We start from the raw sequence: 6,410 nt of genomic DNA, 5'->3' as shown, positions 1-6,410 counted from the left end.
GCTGCCTCATTATAGTGAATGGATCCTGCAGGGGTTTCATCTGAATTACATCACTTGGAAATTTAGATGGAAACCCCGATGTAAGTGCTCAGCCTAGAGCGCCGGATAAATGTTACGTAAAATGTTCCCAATAAAAGCTTCAACTCAGTCCTCAAAAAAAGCTAGTCCCCACTCAGGTCCGTCATCTGTTAAAAATATAAGGGACTTCCAAGTTACTGGTAGCAGAAAGGCTCTGGAAAAGCAAAATGACCCTTGCCCCCCAAAAGAAATTCAGAAAATTTTGTGCTCCCAAATCCAAATGCCTATTCTACAATAATTTGTTCTCCAATTGTCAAATAGCACTCCGTACCCCCCAGATCTCACCGTATGGCTAAGTGGTACGATACAGCCACATATGGGGTATTGCCACTTTTAGAAGAAATTGTGTGACACATTTCGGCACCATTTTTACCCATTGCCCTGTGTGAAAATGTAAAATCTGAGGGTAAAACATTTTTTTGTGGTAAAAATATAATTATGCTTTTTTCACTGCCCAATGGTATAAATTTAAAAATTAAAAAATACTCACTACTTCCCTAGATGAATTCCTTGAGAGGTGTAGTTTACAAAATGGGGTCACTTGTGGGGGTTTCTGCTGTTTTGACATGTCAGCGACTCTTCAAATGTGACATGGTGTCTGCTGCCTATCCCAGCCAACATAGCGCTCCTTTCTCTTCCGAACCCTGCAGTACACCAAAGCAGTGGTTTTCCCCCACATATGGGGTATCGGCGTACTCAGGAGAAATTGTACAACAAATTTCATGGTGCAATTTATCCTGTTACCCTTATGATAATGCAAAATTAGGGAATGAAAAACATTTTTTATGGGAAAAATGTGAAAATTTTATTTTTACGGCTCAATATTATAAACTTCTGTGAAGCAGCTGGGGGTGCAAGGTGCTCACCACACATCTAGATAAGTTCCCTAAGGGGTCTAGTTTCCAAAATGGTGGCACTTGTGGGGGGTTTCCACTGTTTAGGCACATTAGGGGCTCCCCAAATGTGACATGGCGTCCGCTAATTATTCAAACAAATTTTACATTCAAAAAGTCAAATGGCGCTCCTTCCCTTTCAAACCCTGCCATGTGCCCAAACAGTAATTTGCCTCCACATATGGGGTATCGGCGTGTTCAGGAGAAATTGCACAACAAATTTCATGGTGCAACTTATCCTGTTACCCTTATGATAATACAAAATTAGGGAATGAAAAACATTTTTTGAGGGAAAAATGTGAAAATTTTATTTTTACGGCTCAATATTATAAACTTCTGTGAAGCAGCTGGGGGTGCAAGGTGCTCACCTCACATCTAGATAAGTTCCCTAAGGGGTCTAGTTTCCAAAATGGTGGCACTTGTGGGGGGTTTCCACTGTTTAGGCACATTAGGGGTTCCCCAAATGCGACATGGCGTCTGCTAATTATTCAAACAAATTTTACATTCAAAAAGTCAAATGGCGCTCCTTCCCTTTCAAACCCTACCATGCGCCCAAACAGTAATTTGCCTCCACATATGGGGTATCAGCGTGTTCAGGAGAAATTGCACAACAAATTTCATGGTGCAATTTATCCTATTACCCTTATGATAATGCAAAATTAAGGGATGAAAAACAGTTTTGTGGGAAAAATGTGAAAATTTTATTTTTACAGCTCAATATTATAAACTTCTGTGAAGCACCTTGGGGTTCAAGGTGCTCACCACACATCTAGATAAGTTCCCTAAGGGGTCTAGTTTCCAAAATGGTGTCACTTGTGGGGGTTTAGGTACATCAGGAGCTCTCCAAACGCAACATGGCGTCTGCTAATTATTCAGACAAATTTTACATTCAAAAAGTCTAATGGCGCTCCTTCCCTTCCGAACCCTGCAGTGCGCCCAAACAGTGATTTTCCCTCACATATGGGGTATCAGCACGCTCAAGAGAAATTGCACAAAAAAATTTGGGGTCCATTTTTTTCCTGTTACCCCTGTGAATATAAAAAAAATTGGGTCTAAAGTAACATTTTTGTGAAAAAAGTTAAATGTTAATTTTTTTCTTCCACATTCCAAAAATTCCTGTGAAGCATCTGAAGGGTTAATAAAGTTCTTGAATGTGGTTTTGAGCACCTTGAGGGGTGCAGTTTTTAGAATGTTGTTACTTTTGGGTATTTTCTGTCATAAAGACCCCTCAAAGTGACTTCAAATATGATGTGGTCCCTAAAATAATGTTTTTGTAAATTTTGTTGGAAAAATGAGAAATCGCTGGTCAACTTTTAACCCTTATAGCTCCCTAACAAAAAAAAATTTTGGTTCCAAAATTGTGCTGATGTAAAGTAGACATGTGGGAAATGTTATTTATTAACTATTTTGTGTGACATATCTCTCTGATTTAAGGGCATGAAAATTCAAAGTTTGAAAATTTCAAAATTTTCGCCAAATTTCCGATTTTTTCACAAATAAACACAAGTTATATCGAAGAAATTTTACCACTATCATGAAGTACAATATGTCATGAAAAAAACAATCTCAGAGTCAGGGGAATACATTGAAGCGTTCCAGAGTAATTACTTCATAAACTGGCAGTGGTCAGAATTGAAAAAATTGGCCTGGTCACGAAGGCAAAAACAGGCTCTGGTGCGAAGTGGTTAATAGTGCTGCGGTGTACAGAAACAGTTCCAGAATTTTGGGCTGAGGCCCTCCAGTCTTCCTCTATAGAGAGGGGAAATATGTGTGAAGGTACCCCAGGAGGGCTCCAAATGTGTGGGTAAAATATATATCCCTCGGGGGGGGAAATTGAAAAAAAGTTTAAAAAAATTTTTTTTGTGGACTTAGAAAATTTTCACACATGTGTCAGACTTCCAGAGAGGGGAGCATGTCAGTGCGCGCATCCGATTTCAGTTCCAGAGCGATTCATCCGATGAGTCCTTCATACTTAGTCGTTTTTGCAAAATTTTTGACTTTTTTGAAAATTTCACTTTTCTGTGAAAATCTCCGCTAAATGAGGTTATACTATGTTAGAGGCCATCCCAGGAGGGCTCCAAATGTGTGGGTAAAATATATATCCCACAGGGGGAAAATTGAAAAAAAGTCGAAAAAAAATTTTTTTTTGAGGACTTAGAAAATTTGCACACGTGTCAGATTTCCAGAGAGGGGAGCATGTCAGTGCGCGCATCTGATTTCAGTTCCAGAGCGATTCATCCGATGAGTCCTTCATACTTAGTCGTTTTTGGCAAAATTTCTGACTTTTTGAAAATTTCACCTTTTTGTGAAAACTTCCACAAAATGAGGTTATACTATGTTAGAAGGCATCCCAGGAGAGCTCCAAATGTGTGGGTAAAATATGTATCCCACAGGGGGAAAATTGAAAAAAAAGTTGTAAAAAATTTTTTTTGTGGACTTAGAAAATTTTCACACATGTGTCAGACTTCCAGAGAGGGGAGCATGTCAGTGCGCGCATCCGATTTCAGTTCCAGAGCGATTCATCCGATGAGTCCTTCATACTTAGTCGTTTTTGTCAAAATTTTTGACTTTTTGAAAATTTCACTTTTTTGTGAAAACTTCCACAAAATGAGGTTATACTATGTTAGAAGGCATCCCAGGAGAGCTCCAAATGTGTGGGTAAAATATATATCCCACAGGGGGAAAATTGAAAAAAAGTTGAAAAAAATTTTTTTTGTGGACTTAGAAAATTTTCACACATGTGTCAGACTTCCAGAGAGGGGAGCATGTGAGTAAGCGCATCCGATTTCAGTTCCAGAGCGATTCGCGCAATGAGTCCTTCATACTTAGTCGTTTTTGGCAAAATTTCTGACTTTTTGCAAATTTCACTTTTTTGTGAAAACTTCCACAAAATGAGGTTATACTATGTTAGAGGGCATCCCAGGAGGGCTCCAAATGTGTGGGTAAAATATATATCCCACGTGGGGAAAATTGAAAAAAAGTTGAAAAAATTTTTTTTTGTTGACTTAGAAAATTTTCACACATGTGTCAGACTTCCAGAGAGGCGAGCATGTAAGTAAGCGCATCCGATTTCAGTTCCAGAGCGATTCATCCGATGAGTCCTTCATACTTAGTAGTTTTTGCAAAATTTTGGACTTTTTTGAAAATTTCTCTTTTTTGTGAAAACTTCCACAAAATGAGGTTATACTATGTTAGAGGGCATCCCAGGAGAGCTCCAAATGTGTGGGTAAAATATATATCCCACAGGGGGAAAATTGAAAAAAAGTTGTAAAAAAAATTTTTTGTGGACTTAGAAAATTTTCACACATTTGTCAGACTTCCAGAGAGGGGAGCATGTCAGTGCGCGCATCCGATTTCAGTTGCAGAGCGATTCATCCGATGAGTCCTTCATACTTAGTCGTTTTTGTCAAAATTTCTGACTTTTTGAAAATTTCACAATTTTGTGAAAACTTCCACAAAATGAGGTTATAATATGTTAGAGGGCATCCCAGGAGAGCTCCAAATGTGTGGGTAAAATATATATCCCACAGGGGGAAAATTGAAAAAAAGTTGAAAAAAATTTTTTTGTGGACTTAGAAAATTTTTCAACTTGTGTCAGACTTCCAGAGAGGGGAAAATGTGAGTGAGCGCATCCGATTTCAGTTCCAGAGCGATTCGCCCGATGAGTCCTTCATACTTAGTCGTTTTCAGAAGTCACAATTTTGACTTCCAGGACCCGCAAAACGTTAGTAAATTGAGCCCGCTCCCCAGTTCCAAGCGTTTTGAGGTGTCCCTGGTTGCAGTAATGCAGCCTGCCCACTAGATGTCGCAAAAGAGACAAAAAGTGAAAAAGAACCAGAATGAGGAAATTCCAGGGAGCCGAATCCGCCTGACAGTTCCAGGCGATCGGGTACTTTTTGGAATGCGTCCCTAAAGTGGGTATAGGGTGACACTCCATACAAAGACCCAGTTTTGCACACCACCGGCAGAATATATGAGAGAGAGGTACCTCTCAGCCCCGACACATTTTGACTCATTTAAGCAGGTTTTCACCTCCGTAGGCCCGGGTACGCGTTTTGGCTATGAGTCCCTGTTCGGCTGGAGGTCTGCACCTTGGCTGAACCCAGGCTTCCGCAGCTGCGTGGGGGGACTTTTGCCGGTCGCCTATCCCAAGTCAGAGAGGTGTTCCTGGGTTGAAGTGAGCCTGGCCAGACCCCCCCCACGGGCCCTGGTTCTCCACATGGGGGCGCCGTCAAGGCTAAAATCTGGATTTTTAGGCCCGGGAGAGGCTCCATGAGGGCGGATGCTTTTGTGGCTTTGACCCCAGTTCCACATCCAGTACCCCCTCTGCAAGGGCGCCTGTACCCGAGTCTCGCTTCCAGGACTCTTGGGCACGTATTTCCCGACGACAGGGGTTAGCAGCCTCCGTACTTGGGCAAGTCCCTCCACGCACCCCTGCTCTTCCTCCGATCGATCTGGCGCAGCGCTCCCGGGTGGGGAGGTGGCGCCGCTCGCTCGGCCCGGGCTTTGGAGCTCGCGCTGGCTTAAGGTGAGCGGTCCCCTTCCTCCTCTACCCCCGGGCTTTCGACACCTATCTTTGGGCGCGCACGCCGGCCTCGCCTCCCGTCCGCGGAGGTGGCCGAGCCGTGGGGAGATTGGCCCGACCCGAGCGAAGGCAGCGGTCCGACGACCCGCACGGGCGAACGGCGTGGCGCCCACCCACCCAGGCGTGGGGGCCGTCGTCCGAATCGCTTCCTGTGCGGGGAAGCACACCGATCTTCTCCGAGGGCGGCCCTTTTCTTCCAGATGCGTAACCGGCCAGCGGAGGCCCGCGCCGCCCCTCGCGTCCGACAGGGCGGCCTCCGCGGCGGTGGCGACAGCGGCGGCGGTGGGTGGCGTCTCCGCGCCACTGCCGAGCTTCGCGATTTCCAGTCTTTTCCCGGGCCCCTACGTCAGTGGGGAGGACGACAGATGTGTGGAGGCAGGCGAAGGGGGTTCTCACCGTGTGGTGTGCCCCAGCCCGACCGTCACCTTTCCCCTTCGACCCTCATCCTCCCTGGCGGCTCGGCAGGGAGAAGGAGAGAGAGAGCGAGCGCGGAAACCCCAGAGCCAAGGGGTTAGATGGAGAACGGGAGAAGGAACGAGGGCCAAGAGGTAGGGAGTACGGTGAAAGGCCGACCTGGGGTTCCCCATGCGCTCCCGCCCCCGGGCGGGGAGCAGCCCTGGGAGGAAAAGCCGCTCGGGCATCCCTTTGAGGTTACGGGCGCGAGCGGGAAGAGGGACTACTCTGGAAGGCGACGCCGACACGGCCTGGCCGACGACCACCCACGCGACCTCCGCGTCGTCGGGTTAGTGCCGGAGCCGCGGCGGACCCTGACGGCCAGCCCCCCTCTCCCAATCCTCGTGCCTGTCCGCCGGTGGGTCGAGGACCCCCCGCGGCGGAGGCAGGTCTAAGCCAGA

The sequence above is a fragment of the Phyllobates terribilis genome, unplaced genomic scaffold, assembly GCF_046119375.1.
Source record: "Phyllobates terribilis strain yellow unplaced genomic scaffold, ASM4611937v1 Scaffold_68__1_contigs__length_7421828, whole genome shotgun sequence".
In the NCBI taxonomy this organism is placed as follows: Eukaryota; Metazoa; Chordata; class Amphibia; order Anura; family Dendrobatidae; genus Phyllobates; species Phyllobates terribilis.
This window is presented reverse-complemented; position numbering follows the sequence as displayed.